General features: G+C 57.5%; 1 non-coding gene across 1 annotated transcript; it reads right to left on the minus strand.

The window, feature by feature from the left end:
- Positions 1–450: 450 nt before the first annotated feature.
- LOC137750844 (small nucleolar RNA SNORA62/SNORA6 family) lies at positions 451–600 on the minus strand. The gene has a single exon (XR_011070624.1). It is a non-coding gene; the product is annotated as a small nucleolar RNA SNORA62/SNORA6 family (small nucleolar RNA).
- Positions 601–19,683: the final 19,083 nt, after the last annotated feature.

The following is a 19,683-nucleotide window of genomic DNA, read 5'->3' on the forward strand; positions in this document are numbered from 1 at the left end:
GCAGACCAGTCTTCGGTGGGGAACTGCTGAACAGGCACAGAGGGCACCTGCACGCCTTCGGATCAGTCCGCCACCTCAGGCTGAGTAGCGGTGAACTCAGGAGCTGGAACGGTCCGTTCACCCTGAAATTCCTCCTTGGTCACGGCCTTCTCAGCTGCTGCCTGCTCTTCCTTTTCAATCTCTTCAGGATTTCTGTAGATGTAGAGGTCAGGCATGACCTCCTATGGGTGTTCACGGGAGATGGTGCCACGCATGCGCAGAACTTCCGGGAGTGAGCTCCCTTTTTAGGATCTTACATCAGGATACATCAAGTTAGTCTGAAAACAGAATGGCCAAGTAATGCCTGAGAAGTCCAAGAGTAAGAAATAATGGAGAAAAGCAGAAGAAATCACAAGCCATTTAAAAAATGTTTTCCTCTCTCCTTAAAGCTTTCATACATTAAAATCATACATTTGTAGCAAGTATTATTATCAGACGCCACTCATTGGGCCAGAGACCCTTGTGGTGTTAGCGAAAAACTTGCCCCTCACATAGCACACTACCTACACTTGTGAGTTCATCGGCCAGTTGCCTCAACTCCAAGCTCTAACAATGTGCAGGGGAATACTTTAAAAAAACACTTTGTAGGGACTTCCCTGGTGGTGCAGTGGTTAAGAATCCGCCTGCCAGTGCCGGGGACACGGGTTTGAGCCCGGGTCCGGGAAGATCCCACATGCCGCGGAGCAACTAAGCCCGTGCGCCACAGCTACTGAGCCTGCGCTCTAGAGCCCGTGAGCCACAACTACTGAGCCCGAGTGCCACAACTACTGAAGCCCGCACGCCTAGAGCCTGTGCTCTGCAACAAGAGAAGCCACCCAATGAGAAGCCTGGGAACCGCAACGAAGAGTAGCCCCCGCTCGCCGCAACTAGAGAAAAGCCCGTGCGCAGCAACAAAGACCCAAGGCAGCCAAAAATGAAAATAAATAAATAATTTATTAAAAAAACAAACAAAAAAACACTTTGTAAAGCGGTCTGGCAGTTTTAGAAACTTGAACATATACCTGCCATGTGGGCCAGCTCTTCCATGCCTAGGGACTCAACAAGAAAAGTGACCATATGTTCCTGCAAAGACTTGTACCCAAGTGCTCACAGCGCCTTGGTTGTGACGGTCCAGAATTGGACAGAGCCTGGATATCCATCAATGGGCGAACAGAGCAACATGTTACAGTATGTTCACTGATGGAATAGTGCTCAGCAACAAAAAAGGATGGGAATGCACTGCATGATGAATCTCAGAATAGAGTGAAAGGAGACAGATGGAAAAGCTTTCACATCACATGATTCTGCTTGTATGAACTCTAGGAAACACGGACTAACGTAACACGGGGTGATGGGCATGTCCATTAGTTTATTGTGGGGATGGTCTCACAGGTATGTTTATGTACAAATAATATACATACACAATATGTCACTTATCAGTTTTACACTTTAAATACGTGTAGTTTATTGTATGAAAATGATAAGTCAATAAAGTTGTTTTTTAAAAAGCGAATTAATACTTAAAACTCATTGCTTCCTAATTATTTTACATTTTGCTATCACGTATGCCATGGATGTGCCATGGGCAGGTAGTAAATATTTAGGCTTTTGGGCTGCATGATTGACATGGCTGTGTTCCTGTCAAACTTTATTTGGTAAAATAGGTGTAAGTCTGTGGCCTCAGGCCGAGGTTTGCAAACCCCTGTCCTGAGCTGGAGGACACGTAACCCCAGCCTCCTGGGTGGGGTGGGAGCCACTGGCGTCTCCTCCCAACCCTGATCTAGGGGTCGCTCAGAGCTGGACCTCAGCCCTGCCGGGGTCGGGAGCGTTCATACCTTGGAGACCAGACATCACAGGTCTCGGCATCTCCGTGTGCGCGGATTGTGGGTGTCGATCAGCAGGGTCCTGCCCGGGGAGTCAGGGAAGAGGTTCTGTGATGGGTGGATGGGCCTGGCTGACCAGAGTGGCCACAGGGTCAAGCACTGGTGGGGAACATGGGACCAGGGCCTAGCTGGGCTACGGGGGATCTTCTCCCCAAGGCCCCCGGCCACACCAGGCCTTGGGGCACCCATGGCTTTGGCCTTACCTTCTCTTTCCCTCGGGTGTGTCCCGAACCACCACGTGGCATCCTGGGCTCGTGCCCTGTCCCCGCCCACAGAGGCCGCCTTAGAGGCCGGGGGATTTGGGAGCGGGGCCTGGGTTTGAGTCCTTCTCCCTCCTCTTGCCAGTGTGGCCCTGAGCAGCGGCCAACGGTCTGAGCCTCGATTTCCTCCCCACCACCTGGACGGTGAGTTCTGTGACCTGAAAGGACTCAGGCCGATGGAGGGGCTCGGCTGGCCCACCAGCCCTGTGGAGGTGAACACTGAGGTCAGGGTGTTGTATGTGGGGCACCAGCCTTCCAGGCCCATTAGGGGCATCGCTCACGAACGCCCACGTGGGCTAACCCCCCTCCTGCCCCCACCCCTGGAATGAAGGCGGGGCGTTGGGGGCTCCCAGACACCAAGCCAAGGGGTCCAGGCTGCAGAAGTGCTGGGAAGGGAAGGCGCCCCGAGGCAAACAGGTGGGGAGGCGAGGGCCGGCCCCTCCCTGTCGTCACCCAGCTCTCCCTCTGGGGGCTTGGGGCCCCTCCAGGTGCACGGCCACCTCCCGCCTGGCACTGGAGAGCGCTCGGCTTTGCAGGAAGAGGTGGCCCTGAGAGGTGAGTCAGAGCCCTAGCAGGGCTGCCAGCTCCCGGGAGGCCTGGGCTCTGCCAGGTGCAGCCCTGAGGTGGCACCAGGCCCCAGGCCACAGGCCGAGAGGGCGCTGGGTGCGGGGTGGGCTGCACAGCCCCCAGGTGTCTTGCCCTCTATCCGGGCCCCCGGCGGGGATGTGCCCTCAAACACACACACATTCCACCGCAGTGAGCACACACCTGGGCTTCCTGTGAGGAGAATCTGTCCTTACTTGCGGTGGCAGCTGGAAGCCGCCCGTGGTCTCTGGTCGAGCCCCAAGCCGCCCCTTGGCCTGCCCCTTTCAGGAGCGCCATGTGCGGGGCTGGGCGCGACCCCACCCTAGGGACAGGCCAGCCCTCGATGGACCAGACCTGGCCATCAGGAGCCCCACATGCTCCCTTAGGAGTCGGGGGGCACGGGGAGCCCCGCTCTGGCCCGCTGTTCCCCAGTGCCCCCAACTCTGTGTGCCCCTGCTGGGCCCCCTCTCAGCAGGGCCCTCACCTCGGCAGGCTCTCCCCATTGCCGGATGCTCATCTGCACCAGCCCCTGACCTCCTTGCCGCACGACTGGCAGCGGTTCCTCACTGTCCACAAATAAAATGCACCCTCAGAGCTGACATCCGGGCCCTGCTGGTCCCAAGCTGACCGCCCGGCACTGCCCTCAGACCTCCCGAACTCCAGGCCCTGAGCTGCTGGCAGGTTCCTGCTTACCGGTGTACTTTGTTGCCTCCATGGGGTCCCCTCCTCCAGGAAGCCCTCCTGAGACCCTCCGTGGAAGTTGACCTGGCTCTCACACTGAGGCCCCTCAAGGCCCCCTGCCCTTACTGCCTCGCAGGACAGATGTCTCCTGCTGAGTCCCGGTTCAGCGCTGGCCCCAGACCACGGTAGTGGGTGAGGAGTGTGGGTGCAGCCATGTGACTCAGCGCCGGCCACAGCCCCCGGGAGCAGTGGCGGCCGGACCTCCACAGCCCTTTCTCTCTGCCAGCTGGGACAGGCGCTCAGACCTTGGCCTTGCCACAGGATTCTATCTTTAACTCCTGGACAGCCAATTCCTCGCTATTTTGAGAGAAAAAAAATTCCACTCTGAAGTCTGGTTCAAAAAGTCCTTGCCCAGTTAGGCCAGTTCCCTAGAGAAATCGCTGGCCTTTGCCATGGTCCTGAAGAGCGGGGGATGGGGAGGAGGAGAGGGAGGATGAGGGAGGGGGAGATGGGGGGATGGGGGAAGATGGGGGATGAGGAGCGGGGAGGGGAGAGGGAAGGCAGGAGGGGGACCTCAGCCAGAACTGGAGCAGCTGTGAGCGCCGGCTGCTGGGCCAACAACAGGAGGTGAGGACCCCTACCCGGCTGGCCCTCCCCCTGCCCCCTGCTCCGGCCACACAAAACTTCCATGATCACACCTTGGTTTTGACTGTTTTCGCTACACGCTGGCCGTGCTTGTGTCTGGCTCCCATCACTCACTGTAAAGTTTATGACATTCGTCCACGTGCCACTGTCACTTCTCTGTGGCTCTGCTATACAAAACGTCCACGATGCACTCACCCCTCCTGGACGCTTCTGGTGTGATGGGTACATGTCTGGACACGTATGTGGTGCACACCTGCGCACGTGTCTGTGGGAACCAATCTCCCTTCTGGAGACCCCACCAGCGTCCCTCCCACCGACGGTGCGGGAGAGTACCGCTGCTCCACGTCTGCGCCAACGTTTGTCACTGTCTGTTTTCACTTTAGCCGCTCTGGTGGGTGCAAAATTGTCTCATTGTGGTTTGCGAGAGATTTTTAAAAATTAAGGGTCAATTTTTTTAGAGCAGCTTTAAGTTTACAGAAAATTGAGCAGAAAGTACAGAGGGTCCCCATATATCCCCCACCACACACATGCAGTCAGTCCCCTTGTCACAGCTGATGAACCAATATTGCAGCATTATCATTAACTAAAGTTCGTGGTTTACATTAGGTTCACTCTTGGTGTCTTATATTCTTAGCGTTTTGACAAATGCAGTTATGGCTTTGTGCAGAGTAATTTCACTGCCCTAAGGCACCCCCTGTGCTCACCCCTCTGCCCCTCCCTCCTCCTGAGCCCTCGGCAGCCTGCGGCCCCTCTACCATCTCTGTGGGCTTCCTTTTTCCAAGAGTTCTATCAGGAACGCAGATCAGACCACGTCACTCCCTGCTGCCCACCACCCATTCACCTGTGTGCCCGGCAATATTTCCTGGGTGCCAGCTATTTATCACCAAGGTTACATGACGGCCAAGAAGATACGGTCCCTGCTCTCAGGAAGTTCAGGAGCCATGGGGAGAAGCAGCCACGAAACCCGCAAACAGGCAGGAGAACAATGCAGCCCAAGACTGTGTCGGTGCCAAGGACACGAGGGGAAACTGGGGCTCCTGCAGGGTGGGAGGAGCAGCACGGGAGGGGCAGGGCCTTCTGCGCAGAGAGGGCTGCACCTGCAAAGGCCCCGAGGTGAACGGGACCTCGGCAGGTCCAAGGAGACAGCAAAGGCTGGCACAGTGGCCGTGTAGGGGTTCGAGAGGTGGGGCTCCAGATGGGGCTGATCAGAAGCCTTGGGGTGGAGTGTGGGTCTTCCCTGCCTGAAGCCAGGCACGTGCTTTCCTTCAGGGACCTTCTCCCTCTGCCCTCACACGTCTGTCCTCCAGGACGGCAGGGCCCTGTCCGTCTGGGCCCCCACAGTGCACTGTGGCCAGGGTGGCCCCTCCTGTGCAGGTGTTCAAGGGGTATGTGCCAGAGCACGAAGGAGGGACAGACCCAGGTGTGGGCGGTGACCATGGGCAGGGTCTCAGGGGAGCTGCCGGCAGAGAACCGCCGAGACTCCCCAACTCGGAAGCCAGCACTCGAGTGACACGAATGCAGGCCTCAGCCCCAAGCCCGAGGGACAGACGTGTCACCCGGCACCGCTGCTGTGCGACAAACACCCCAGACCAGCGGCTCCGGCTCCCTTTCTGCAGCACAAAATCCTCGCCACGCTCCAGCCGTGCGGCACGGCTCTTAGACGAGAGTCTAGAGACTAGGGCCACGTGGGGCAGAGGTGCCCATCCGAGCCCTGGGGCCCTCCCGTTCCCTCCCAGCCGTGTGACCCAACAGCTGGGTGCGGAGTGCGGTGGACAGGCTGCCAACTCCTGGGTGACACGCATTCAAAGTGCCCATCCTGCAGCCAAGGGTCTTGAGAGAGGGAGGCCCTGGGGATGACAGTCTGTCTGTTTCTGACGCGTCTGCTCCTTGCCAAGATGGGGGCAGTGGGCGGGGCGGGGAGCACCTTGGAGGGAGGCTGGGGTCTCCTTGCGAGGCTGAGGGAGAGGATGGTCTCTGGAAAGCCTGGGCTGCAGCGATTCCCTCCACCTCCAGGCCTGAGGCTTTCTGAGCACCTGCTCCGGGCTCTGAGCCAGGATACGTGGCCCTGTGATTTCTGGGTCCTCGTGCCCCAGGCTCAGGATGGGCCCCGTTCAGGGCTTCAGGGCCCGACAGCCAGCCTCCCGCAGGACTCACGTGTGTCCCTGGAAGTCAGCAATGTGTGCCCCCGCCCCCTCCTCCCAGGCCTCTCCTCTGCCGCGGCTCTCGGCTCTGTGTCACGCAGACCCACTGGCCTCCCTGCTGAGTCCTCCCCTCCCCATCTTGGGCGTTTGGCTCTTTGTAAGAGGGTGGGAGTGGGGAGGTGGGAGGGGATAAGCCCCAAGGCTCCTCTTTCGCCCTGAACTGACGTCCTCTTTCGCCCATACCCACGACGTACTCAGAGCTGAGGCTGAGGGACATTTTCTCCCCACCCCGAAGCCCAGCAGTCCTGAGGCCTCAGGCCCCAGACGCCCACGGGAAAGGAAGTCAGTGGCTAAAAAGGCCATTTCAGGCCAATGTGGGCTGGGCTGGAACTAGGAGGCCTTAATTACCGTCGGTATGAGATTTCCAGCACACCTGGAAGAAGTACTGTAAATGCCCTTTACCCAGCACCGCTAGTGGGGTGTATTGTCATACTGCTTCACGTCTTATTCATCGCTAAGAAATGGAGCAGCAAATGAGGTGATTTCACTGTGCTTCCCCTGCTCAGAAGGGAACAGCCAGGCCGGGCCAGGGCCAGCCGGGCCGGAGGAAGGCCACGGCCCTCTGATGTGGCTTCCCCATCATCGGCCTTCCCACAAACAGCCAGACGCCCTGCCCACCAGGAACCCAGCCTGTCTGCCCCTCTGCTCCCTAGCTGGGGCCTCCCCCAAGACCTCAGGCCTGCTGGCCTCCGTGCCCATCACACGGCCTGTGTGCTCCCGGGAGGAGCTCCAGGTCAGGCTTGGCCACTGGGCTCCAGCATCGGGAGTGGAAACCAAGTTAAGTTAAGAGAAGTGGGAGAAACGGCCCAGCTCTGCCCAGGGCCCAGGACAGTGGGAAGCACAGGAAACGCGGAGCCAGGACTCCTCCCCAGTAGGTGCGGACCCGTGCTGTGGGGCCCATGCCTCTCAGAGCCTCAGCTTCCTCTCCTGCAAATCAGGAGTGCTTTCTCTCCTGGCACATGGTTATGTTAAATGCTCCGGACGACACCTGAGCATAGTACATGCTCAAAAACGATGAATGTTTGTTTGTTTACTAATTATAAATAAGTAATATTTCCGGCTGTGCAGGATCACCTCCAACCTTGAGAACAACCCTGTCTCGTATCAAGCTGAAGAAATTCACCCTACTCCCAGTTTACCTTGGGTTTTTCTTATGGATGGGTGTTGCGTTTTGTCAAAGGCATTTTCTGCGTCAATTGATATGCTTTCTTTTTTAGCTTGTTGATATGGTAAATTACATTTTCTGGTTTTTTAACATTGACTAGACTTGCAAACTTGGGATAGATCCCACTTGGTCTTGGTGTCTAATTCTTTTTATACATTGTTGGATTCAACTTGCTTTTATTTTATGGAGGATTTTTGCACCTAAGTTCATGAGAGACATTGGTCTGTAGTGGTTTTATGTGTTTGTGTTTATATTGTCTTTGTCTAGTTTTGGTATTAGGATAATGCCATCTTCATGGAATAGGCTGGGAAGTATTCCCTCCTCTTCTATGTTCTGGAAGAAATTGTGTAAAATTGGTGTTACTCCTTCTTTAAAGTTTTGGTAGAATTCTCCAGTGAAACCATTGGATCTGGGAGATTTCTTTTTTGGGATATTCTAAATTATCAATTCAATTTCTTCCATGATTATAGGACCATTCAAATGATCTGTTTCATCTTGGTTGAGTTTTGACGGTTTGTGTTTTTTAAATAATTTTTTCCTTTTTTTCTCAGCTGCAGAGCTTACTAGCCTGGAGTTATTCATGGTGTCCCTTTACTGTCCTTTTAATGGTGCTGAATCTGGGGACAGAGCTGTTTGTCCCTGACATGGATGGCTCCGGGTCTGGAACTCCAGTCAGGCCATGCCTGACCCAGAAAAGAGCCAACCCGAGGACACCCCGTCCAGGGGCTGCCTGCGGACCCATGACCAATACAACCAGGCCTCCACCGATGGCTGGACAACGGGACCAGGTCTCTGTCATGGGCTTGGACTCAGAAACTTGAAGAATTGCCCGTCCGTGGAGCTGATGTAAGGTAAGGGCCTCATTTAAGCCCGAGACACAAGACAGCAGAAGCCACGGGGAAGCAGAGGCTGGGACCAGAGGAGAAACCAGAAGTGGAGAGAGAGGCAGGGGTTCTCAGGGAGACCTGGAGAGTCCTAAGACCAGGGCGGCCTTCTAAGTGCTCCCGGAGGCCAACCTCCAGCTCCCCTCTCACTGTTTTCACATGTCAACGGGAGAGGGTCCCGGCCAGCCAGTGAGCGCCAAGAGATCTTCACAAAGCTCCACGTGCGAGCGCCCACGGGGAGCTGACCAGAGCCCGGCATGAGGGGGACACAAGAAGGAACAAGGGTCAGGGGCCGGGGGGTAGGGCCAGACCCTCAGAGGCCACTCACAGGGCATCCTCGGCCAGGCTGGAGGACACTGCCCTGACTCTGCCCACCCTCCCCACCGTGGACCCTCTCCTGCAGCCAGGCCTGTCTGAGCACAGCCTCACCTCTCTAGGGCATCTGTGCTGGCCCTGGTATGGAGGGAGTAAGGGCTGCCTCCGGTTTCACTGAGTACTAGTGTTATCATTATCTGCAACAGGAGATGCTGTGATCAACCCCAGAGCTCCCTCTGCAAAGTCTGGTTCTGTTTGTCATGTAGCACCTCCTCTGGTGCCATGCACACAGACGGACACATAGCAGGCACACAGGAAACACTACTGAACTAATGACACTCTCCAACTGTGCCTGTCTCTACATTTTCTGAAGTTCTGCTGCACCAACAAGTCATCTACCCTCCCACCCTCCACCCATCCATCCACCCACCCATCCAATCGTCTATCCACCCATTCATCCATCCACCCCCCCCATCCATTCACCCATTACCCATCCATTCACCCATTACCCATCCATCCACCCATCCATCACCCATTCTTCCATCCATCTATCTATCCATCAATCTATCCATCCATCCATCTATCCATCCACACAGCCCTCAGGGAGCGCCTATGTCCAGCATCTCTGATAAGGTGAGCCTTGTAACAGGCTATTGGCCCATGGCTCAGACAAGGGTGCTGAGGCTCCGATTCAGGAAGGGACTCTGATCTCCAGCTCCATGAGCCTCCCACTCATGCTGGGAGAGTTGGTGCCTCATGTCCTCTCATCGTCTGGTTGTTCCCTCGGGCCCAAGCCTCACGTCCCAGGCCCTCCCAGCTGCAGACATATCCCTCCGTCCCCACAGGCTGAGCACCAGGCTGGTCACAGGCAGATGTGAGGATGAAACCTAAGTCCCAGCTCCCGGACCCCTTCTCCCAGGGGGGCCCCACCCGACCTGCAGCGGAGACGCTGGAGACTGTCAAGGAGCCAGGACGTCAAGGGGGACGCTGAGAGGGGAGGCTGGCTGAGCGGCGGCGTGTCCTGACCCGCGTGGTGCACGCCTGGCGGGGCCGCCGCCCTCCAACTGCAACAAGCTGTCGCCTGCCTGAAGCTTCCTTCCTCCCTCCTGGATTCCGCCGGAGCCGGCCGGGGGGTGGGGGGGGCACGCCCCAGCTCCCTCCCACCCACTCGCTCTCCTCCGCTCATCTCCAGCCGGAGAAGAAGGAAAGCCTCTTCCTGTGAAGCCGCCAGCCAGCAGCCAGGGCAGCCTCCGGCTGGGCTCCCGCCAGCAGCCCCGCAGACCCCCCCACCCCGGGGCTTTCCGGAGCCACACCGCTCCCTCCCGGCCCTGTTCTCCCTGCTCCCCTCACATGTCTGCACGTGGTCACTCCCTGAGGCTGAGCTCCCTCGGTTCCCACGCCCGCTGCCCTCCCTCCTCTCTGCCTGGCGAGCTCCTCTTCATCCTCTGGGACCCTTTGAAATGCCACTGCCCCTGGGAAGACAACTGGACTCGAGTGAGCAGGCAGGCTCTTGAGAAAGGGGGCTGCCAGAGGTGAACCCAGGAAAGGAGGGCGGCAGGAGTCAGAATGATGACTCTGGGCAGCTGCCCCCCCGACTCCCTGCGGGGTCCCTGTGCCCCTCCAGGCCGGACCCACCCAGAGTCCCGGGCCAGGAAGCCGCTTCTCACGCATCCATCTGCGTTTTTCCCACAGCCCCAGGAAGGATGTTCGTGGCACGGGCAAAAAGGCACCCGTGAACTTAGAGCGAACCTTCAGCTCTGGACTCGAGACAGCCCGTGTCTTCACAGGGTGCCTTTTTCCAGCTGTAAATATGCCTCAGGAGTTGCCTGCCTCGTGTTTTCCTGAGCCTCCCTGCCTCCCCTTGTCCTGCTCCTCTGTCTGTAAGACGGACCGTCCTGCTGTCCCCTGCTGGTCATAGGCTGGCAGCTGAGGTTCCTGTGGGCTTTGGGAGGTCCCGTCCCTCGAGAGCTGGCGACACTCCCACAGGCCAGGGGGTTCTGACCCCCTGAGCTCTGACCTTACTGCCCAAAGTGTTGGAGCCACCACCTTGAAGGGAAACGGACCTTGGGTCTGGAAGCCGAGGGTCAGAGTGGGGTCTGAGGGCCCCCTGGGGTCACCCTGCTGGTCGGTGGCAGCAGGACGCACCAGACCAGCTGCTGGGCTGGGGGCCTGTCTGGCTGGGCTCATTCCCAGCAGTGAGAGCTGGGCCATTCTGGTGTCCCCAGGGCCATTGGGAGCCTTCTGTGGGCCAGCAGCAGGGGTGGTGTCAGTGCAGACACAGGTGGGCCCCTTTGTGGGATTTCTGCGTCGTGGGCCTCCTTGCAAATTCCATACATCTGAACTTTCTCTTCCAGCTGGAGGGACCCAGGACCAGGCTGCTGTGGCCATGTGACAGCCCTGCAGAGGGTGGCTGGGCAAGCCAGGTGGCAGGGTCCACAACCTTTCCCACCTACCATTTACACACTCGCCAGTGCATCCCAGCTGGAGCGAGGCAGACACCGTCCGCCTCCCTAGACTTAGCAGCTCTGGTCAGCATGACAAATCCAGAGACCCAGACAGCAGTGTCACTGCACTTGGAAGAGGTGTGCCCACCTTCCTGTCCAGCCCACCCCCCTGCGCCTGCGCCTGCGCCCACGGCCTCACATCCAGGTGCCCTCGGCTGCAGCGCTGAAAGACCCTCCCCTCCCCCTTCATGGGGCACCTGCTGGTGCCGTGCTGATGGCCATCTGCCCTTTGGCCAACCTTCACATGGTGGGATCAGCGCTGAAGTAGTTACCTGAACCCTAAATCCGGGTGATGTTTCCACGTTTTTCTCTTCCACCAGGTCCTGAGGCCCCCGAGGGCGGGAACTGTGCCCCATTTCCACCTGTGGGTCCCAGCACCTGGCCCAGGCACCCCTGGAGGGATGCACGTTGGGGGGAAGGATGGAGGGGGCCATGGGGCTCTGCACAGAGCATCCTCAGACACCCCATCGGGACTGCGGGGGGACAGGTGAAAATTCAGCAGAAATGGTGGGAAGGAGCCAGACTCGGAACAGGGGCCTTGCTTTTCTCAGAGGAGAAGGGCTTATGGGCCAGCCCATGGGCTGCTCCAGCCCTTAGGCAGCGTCCACCCTGCCCTGGGGCCCCGGAACCAGGCCCTTAAAGGAAAAAGAAGGAGCTTGTGGCCCTCAGACCCCAAATGGGGGCGCTCTTGGACCGTTCCCCTCGTTCCTGGAAGAGGAATGTGCCATTCATTCATTCGTTCACTCACTGATTCGTTCATGCCTCTGTTCCTGCATCCAGCATCTTTTCAAATAAGAGGCCAGACCCTTAAAACTATCAAAAAATATTCCTAGACTTGCGAACATGTCCAGAAGGTTGTGCTTTCTTAAGAACTGGTGGTAAAACGCACCCCAGCCATTAAGACTCAGAGAGCTCGGCACAGAGCTGGTGCCCCCAGATGAAAGTGCCCCCACTGCCGAGCTTCCGCAAGTCCTGATGTGCCTCTGTCTTCTCCTGGTTTCCCCGGGCTGCCAGCAGCAGGTGGACCCCGGGGTTCTCCAGCCCCACCTCCAGGCTTGGTTGTCTTTGGCATCGGAGAGCCATCTGGGGAAGCTGCGTCGTGGAGACCGAGGCCCTGGGGGTCTGGGGCCAGGGTGGGGGCTGGAGTGTTCATGGTGCCAAATGCAGGTCAAAGCTGAGGGGATGCAGGCAGGCCCGGCGGAGTCTCTGGTCCCCACAGTACCGCCTGGCCGGCTGGCTGCAAAGCACAAAGGCCTCAGGCAAGGCATGTGCTCTCTTGGGGGAAGGAGGCCGGGCCTCAGATGAAGGGACAGCGTTCTCGGGCCCCTGTCCTGCCACAAAACCGCTTGTCACACATGAAACAGCAGATTAGGAATTTCCTCTTCTATTTTTACTGCAAAATTCGCACTGGCAAAGGGCGTTTGGCTTGGAAAGGCTTTTTCCCTTTTTAGCCGCTTGGCTGCACATGAAAGGGTGGTCGGGCTGGGTCCCCGAGTGGCACATTCACTGCCTTCACAGGCTTCTGGGATGCTGATAAGGGATCAAAAACTGCATTATCGTCTGTTTTTATTACTCTGGTTAACCATTAAAAAGCTGGGGGAGGTGGGGGCCAGGGGGATTCGCTGGGTTGAGAAAGTAGTTCTCTGGGGTCCTTGTCTGAGCCCAAGCTGGGCAGCTGCCTGAGGAGGGAGCCGGGCCAGCTGGAGGCGGGGCTGCTGAGGATTCTCCCCCAACCCCGAGGAGGGAGAGCCCCCGAGGGCCGGCCCTCAGCCCGGAGATGCCCATCAGGCTCTACGGGAGGCTGGATGGGGTCCACCTGCCCCCAGACCTCCAGCTTCCTTCACGTATTGTGTTTGCTCCCCTCAGCGGGGGCAAAGCCCATCTGGGGATCCACGTGGCCAGATGCCCTTCTGGAAACAACCTCTGGGCTCACGGGAGCAGCCCCGGGGAAGAGGGACAGTTCAGCGGCCTGGGAGAACGACGAGGGGTGGAAAGGCCGTTTCCTGGGTGTGCAGGCTGACTTTGAAAGGGGAGACCCCATGTGCACCCACGAGGGTGGCGGTGGCTAGCAGAGCAATGGGCCCCCTGTGGGAGCTTTGGACCCCGAGGCTGTGCCGGGAGGGTCCCAGCTGCAGTGGCGGGGGGAAGTGCGTTTGTTCTGCGGGGACCCTCTCGGGTCCCACGCGAGGGAGGGCTCAGGTCCTTGACCAGAAGATCTTACTGACAGGCCTGCTCCTGAAGAGCAGTCTCGCTACAGTTTGAAATAGAAGCGCTCCTCCCGTCCCCACCCCCGTTCTCTCTTGGATTTGCAGCCCTGGCTCTCGTGAGGTTTTTCATAAGCAGAATGTTGTGCAGTGGATGTCTCTGGACAAACAAGGAGAAAAAGAAGAACTTCTGCCTTCTTGGTGGAGAAGCTTTCTGTCCAAGGGTGGGAGTGCGTGGTGCGCTCTGCTCTCCAGCCTCTGAGCTGGTGTCCAGACCAACGAGTCTGCTGGGAGAGCGTTGTTCGTTCAGCTGCAAGTCAGGGCTGCCGGGGGGCTGGGGGAGCTGAGTTAGTGTGTCCACGACACATGTGTGTGCACGCACACGCGGATGGAGGACACCTGCACACACCTGCAAACGAGCACACAAATGCTTGTGCACACGTACACGCCTGCTCACGGGCACGTACGTGCGTGCACAAGTATACACACGCAGGCACCCAGGCTCTCGGGACAACTGCCCCCAAATCCACATGCCGGAGCAATTTCGGAAGCGCCCTGACTCCTGGGAGCTGACTTGCTCCTGGGATGCCCCCCAGGGAACCACAGGGGAGGGAGCAGTCTTGGGAGGGGACGTGGCAGTGCAAGGCCAGAGAGGCAGTGACAGAGCGACAGTGAACCCAAGGCTCAGGGCTCCCTGCTCGGCCCCTTCCCTCCCAGGACAGACACAGAGTCCGGGTTCTTCCCTCCCGGCATAGGTGGTGTGGACGCAGAGACCCCAGGGGAATCTGAGGAGTGGGGAGGGTGCGGGGAGGCTGGCCTATTGCCCTCGGGACATCTCCTGGGAGAGCTGGGCACCTGCCAGGGTGGCGATGGCCAGGCTGCTTCCCTAAATTCGAATCTAGGCCCAGTGTTTGCTCCTGGTCACGCATCCACTTGGTTCCTCGGGGATCTTTTCTGGGAAGCGGAATGACGGCGACTCCGCCCAAGGGGTCGACAGGGCTGGGAGGGGCCTGCAGCGCATCCTGGGCCCATGTCACCTGTGCTAGCTCGTGGAGCAGGGCCACAGGGCTTGTTCCTGCAGAGCCACCTGACGGGTGACTGTGCTCATCGCCTGCGCGGCGAGGGTGGGCCATCCCCTCAACGTCCTGATGGCCTCTGCGCTTCTGTGGCTTGACCAGGGTCTTCCAGGAAGGAAGAGAGTGGGGGGGGGGGGTCACCCAATATCTCCCCAGGTCTGCATTCCTCCTGTAATCAGACCAGCAGTTTGGACCCCAGACCAGGAAGCGCTCTGTGCATGTTGAGGGTAGCCCCCCTAAGGGGTCGGGGCTTCAGGGAACGGCACTGGGAGAGGAGGGTGGCGCTCCCCTCCCCCCGCCTGGGGCGCGGGAAAGCAGGGCCAGCTGCCGCTGACCAGCTCCTGCACCTGGTTGAGAAAAGCCCTTAGGCCCCGAAGCTCCTCGGGACTTGGCATGGTTTATAAGCCACATACAAACCCAGCAACCATAGAGGAAAAGATTCACATGTCTGATCACCTAAAAATTTAAAACTTGTGTATGGAAGTTAAAACGTGGATGATAGGATGGGAGAGTGTATACTCAACAGAGTTAATACTCCAGTTATAGGAAGAGCGTCTACATGTCAAAGATAAAAAGAAAAGAAGTGACAGAAGAAGGGGCACAGGACAGGCACCTGTGAGTCATGGGAGAGGAAAGGGTGCACCTCACAGGTGATCGGGGAAACTCACATCTGCCCCCTTTTTGGGGGGTTGGCTACCAGACTGACCAACCGAGGAGACTGCGGCTATTTCGGGCTGGCAAGGCTGCCCAGAGCGCCCTCTCGCGCCAGCATGGGTGTGGGGAACTGGGTCTACCCTCCTGGAGGGCAGCACCTGCCAACTTTGAGAGCACGCACACTGGGAATTCCGCTTCTGGGACTCTGTCTTGCTAAGATGCTCCCACACGGACCCCGGGACCTGCTCGTGGACGATCCCTGCACAATTACCGGGAAGAGCAGAAACACCGAGGCAGGTTACAAGCCCATCACAGTGGCAGCTGAGTAGGTCACAGCGTGCGTGGAAAGGAGCACGCATGGCCGGCAAGAAGAGAGCAGAGCTGTGTACGTCGCGGCAGAGAACACCGTCCTTGACGGCATCCTTACAGCAGGACTCGCTCGTGGAACTGTGCGGCCGTGTGCGTGTCTGAATGAAGTTGTCTGGGAGGATCACACCAGACGTGGCTGGCGCTGTCCTGGCTGGCGGTGTGGCTGCCGGTGGAGTCCCAGCTGCAATGACTTCCCTCCAAAACTGCGGAGACACCGTTAGTTGCGAGGACTCACAGCCTCCGCACCACTGTGGAGACTTCCTGTGGCTCCAACTTGTCCCTCTGCCCCCAAGGCTCTGTGGCCGGTTCTCTGCCTTGTCTCTGTATCTAAACATGTCCTCGGTTCTGCACATTTTCTTGGATTGTTTCGTTAGTGATTTCCTTCTGTCCATTTTCTCTAGTCTCTTTTTCTAAACTCCTATTTGGATATTGGGCCCCCTGACCTGATCGTCCATGGTTCTAAGGCTCTTTTCTCCAATTTTGTACCACTTTGTCCTTCGTCTCTACTTTCTGGGAGATTTCTTCAACTGTATCACCCAGATCTTCTGTTTTACTATCGGATTCTTATTTCCAATTTTATTTTTATTTCCTGTTCTGGCTGCCCCTTCTCAACAGAGCCTGGGCCATCTCATGGTCGCTGGGCCTGTCCTCACACCGAGGACATCTGAGAAGTTTCCTCACCTGGTCTCCTCACCTGGGCTCTGTCCTGAACCAGCATCTCTGGGTCTACTTTGGTCCCTGGTTTTCCTGCTGCAGCCTGGGGACCATGGCGTGTGCCTCGTGAGGGGATCCGGCTGGGCCATTTCGCCAGAAATCTCCAGGGCCATGTGCTCCCAGGTGGTGCTGTTTTCTGGGAAGACCCTCCCGGGCTCCTGCTGGAAATGAAAACCCTGCCTGTCCTGGGCCGCTCTCACACCCACCCTCTGGATTCCCGTTTGTCCTGTGGTTTCTGGGTCTCAGCTAGTCTGGCATTGCAGAGACCAGGTCATCTGAACAAATCTCCAAATCCTGCTGGGGTCAGAGAAGCAAGTCATGGGGGCGCAGATCAGGGACTCACACGGGCTCACCCCGTCTTGCCCCGCAGAGCTCGAGGCACCTGGGGCCACCACCCCCTGGACCTACGCGGGTTCTGCATGCAGACCAGGCTGCGTCACAGCCCTCGGGCCGCTGCCCTCTCTCCCCACTGCCCCTGGGCTTCTGCCTCTGCAGGTGGTGTCTCCTGGCCAGGTCTGTGGGATGCTAGGAGGGGTGGAGGCCGTGCATGTGTCCCACCCCTGCTCTTTCCCCAGGACCAGCATTGCTTTTCAAAATGTTTTCTTTAAAACAAAGAGTCTATTTATTACTCTATTAAAGGGAGGTGGGCTTCTGTCCAGGTGGGCCTGGGTGGAATCCAGGCACAGCCACTTTATAACCTGCGTGACCTTGGCCACCCCCTCGCCTCTCAGAACCCTGTCTCCTTATCTGTTTAATGGGAGCGAAAATCCCACCTGGCAGGGCTGTTGTGGGGTGCAGAGCAGATAACGTGCCATAAAGTGCCCGCTGAAGGCTTGGCACGCAGCTGGTGTGGCCATGAGAGCAGCCTTTGTGCCCTTGTTTGTGTAGGTGTCTTATCTCCCCTGCCCAGGGCCAGGGCCAGCTCATCTCGACACGGCCTGCGGCACTGCGGATGCTCGCAGACTGGCCTCCGGATCTGGAGCTGCGTCCACGGGGTGCAGGGCGGGTCCCCAGGAATGCCATCAATCTCCCCGGCCCTAGGGATGATCTCCTGTCTTCGACAGGCCACCTGCAGCCCAGAGAGGCTGCCCGTGGGCCGGGCTGTCAGCACCAGGAGGGGCGGCCCGTCCCCGCAAGACCAGGCTTGTGCTGGGAGCCGCATCCGGAACTCGGTGGCGCGGCCTTGCCTCCTCTTGTCGAGGAGCGTCCCCCCCTCCTGCAGCGTCTGCCCTCCTGGCCCCTCTCCCACCGCGATCCCGGCTCTGCTCTCTGCGAGGACACAGCCCGGCCGCAGACCCAAGTATCTGGAGGGACCGCTGTCACCCACAAGTGTGGGGGAGGCTTTCAGGGTCCTCGGATGGGGTCCTCCCTGGGGGGCGAATCTAGGCTCGCAGTTCGCAGGCAGAGGGTCCTTTGGATCCTGAAACCGCGTCCCCACCGGATGAAACGACCAAGTCACTGAGCAGCTGTGTGAAAATGAGGACCAGCTGGCCCAGGACCAAAGCGGTGCTGGGAGAATCTGGACCCCAAGTCACAGGCTTGCACGGATACCCCAGACCCCAGATCGAGTGGCTGGGGAGACGCTGCCAGTCATGATGACCTCAGGGTCATCAGTGCCCGAGGCTGTGGCAGGTGTCTGTGCTGCGGGCAGAGGGGTTCTCCTGCCCTTTCCGCCCTCCTGTGATGTCCAGGGCGCCAGCCGCTGGAGGGACAGCCCATCCCTGCGGCCAGCTGGTAGACCAGACAAAGCTCTGTTGGACACATGGAGAAGGGGCCAAGTGGGGAGCCCACAGATGGCCCCGGGGCCCGGAACAGGCAGCTCCTGGCCCGCCTCTGGGCCCAGAGGCTCCCACTTAGCAGGCCCAGGTGCCTGGGTCCCCGCCGTAGCCGTGACCAAGGAGGTCTTGCCTGAGAGGCTCTGTTCTGACTGTGGGCCGAGCGACACGTGTTCCCTCCCCTCCCTGACGTCCAGCCTGACTCAGATCTGTGGCACTTACCCCTGCCTTGGGCGGCCCTTCCCTCTCTGGGTGTCAGTTTCCCTGCTTGTCCAATGAGATGATGCCCAAAGTGCCTCCTTCCCAGGCCCACGGGCAGCCCAGGAACCACCCCAGGGGACCCCTCCGGTCCATTCGCTCGCCAGGGAATGAGGCAAAGCACACCAATGTGAAGTCACAGATGGTTGAATTTCTATGGGACATTCATGCTTCCAGACCCCCCAGAGCTGCCTGGCGCATCTCCCCAGAAGCACCGCCTCTGAGTGACCGCGACTCGACTTCCAGGCTGGCGCTCGGGGGAGGAACACTGGCCCCGGTGGCGGGGGGGCACCGAGGGCAGTGACTTAACGCCTGCCCCAGTCCCGGCCACGCGGGTGTCGTCTCCATGACTTGGCTTTGCTCCTTCTCGAGCTCACGTGGGTGAGATCACAGCGTCTGCTCCTGTCACCCAGTTCTGTGCCTGTGACCCCCCACTCATGTCATGTGAATCTGCCTTGTGTTCTGCTTTGCTGGTGTGCACTATTCCATCGTGGGGATAAACTGCAGCCCTGTGGATGGACAAGTGGGCAGTTTCCAGCTCTGGGCTCTCGGGGTAAAGCAGGTGTGACTCACACTTGTCTGGGTAGATGTGTGTGCTCAGGTCCTGGTCACACTGGGGATGTGATCGTTTAACTTTACTAGAAATTGCTGAGTTGTTATCCAGAGTGATGGTATCAACTTGCACCCTTACCAGCAATGTATGAGAATCTTCATATATTACTTTTATATGTTTAAAATTAAAAATCCTCTTATTAAGAAATTCCAGCTTCAAATGCCTTCACTGGTGATTTTTCGCAATATATTCAAGAAACAAATAATCCACTCAACTCTTCCAGGCACAGCTAAGAAGGAAATACTCTCGACTCATCTTAAGAAGCTAATAGACCCTTGAAAACAAAACTTACGAAGAGCAGTCCAAGAAAGGAAAATTATAGGCCCTAAAGAGTCAACGAATCTTTACAACGTAGAAAAGGGATAATACGTTATGACCAAGTTGTGTTTATCCCAGAAATACAATAGTGGTTTAATTTCTACAAAGTCAATTAATATAATCATCCATCTCAACAGACTTAAGGGGAAGATCACATCAACAGATGAAAAATGTTTGATAAAATTCAATATCCATTCATGAAAAAGTGCTTCCATTACGAATAGAGGAAACTTCCTTAACCTTAATTGTATGTGTAAGAAACCCTATAGCTTTCACTCTGAGACCGGCAACAAGGAGGAATTTCCCTGCCACCAGTTTCACTCAGCATCATTTGGGAGGCCCCGCCAAAGATCGACAAGCAGAGTAGAAAACTTTCACTGTTCATAGAGGACATGATAATGTGTGGAGAAAGGGCTGAAGAACAAGGAGATAAATTGTCAAAATTAATAGGAGACCCAGGAAGTTTGCTACATTCAAAATCAATATGTAAAACTTAGCTGCTTCTCTATAGGCCAGTGACAAACTGAGATTTAGAAAATTTATCATTTATAAAGGCATAAA

This window comes from Eschrichtius robustus, chromosome 16, assembly GCF_028021215.1.
Source record: "Eschrichtius robustus isolate mEscRob2 chromosome 16, mEscRob2.pri, whole genome shotgun sequence".
In the NCBI taxonomy this organism is placed as follows: domain Eukaryota; kingdom Metazoa; phylum Chordata; class Mammalia; order Artiodactyla; family Eschrichtiidae; genus Eschrichtius; species Eschrichtius robustus.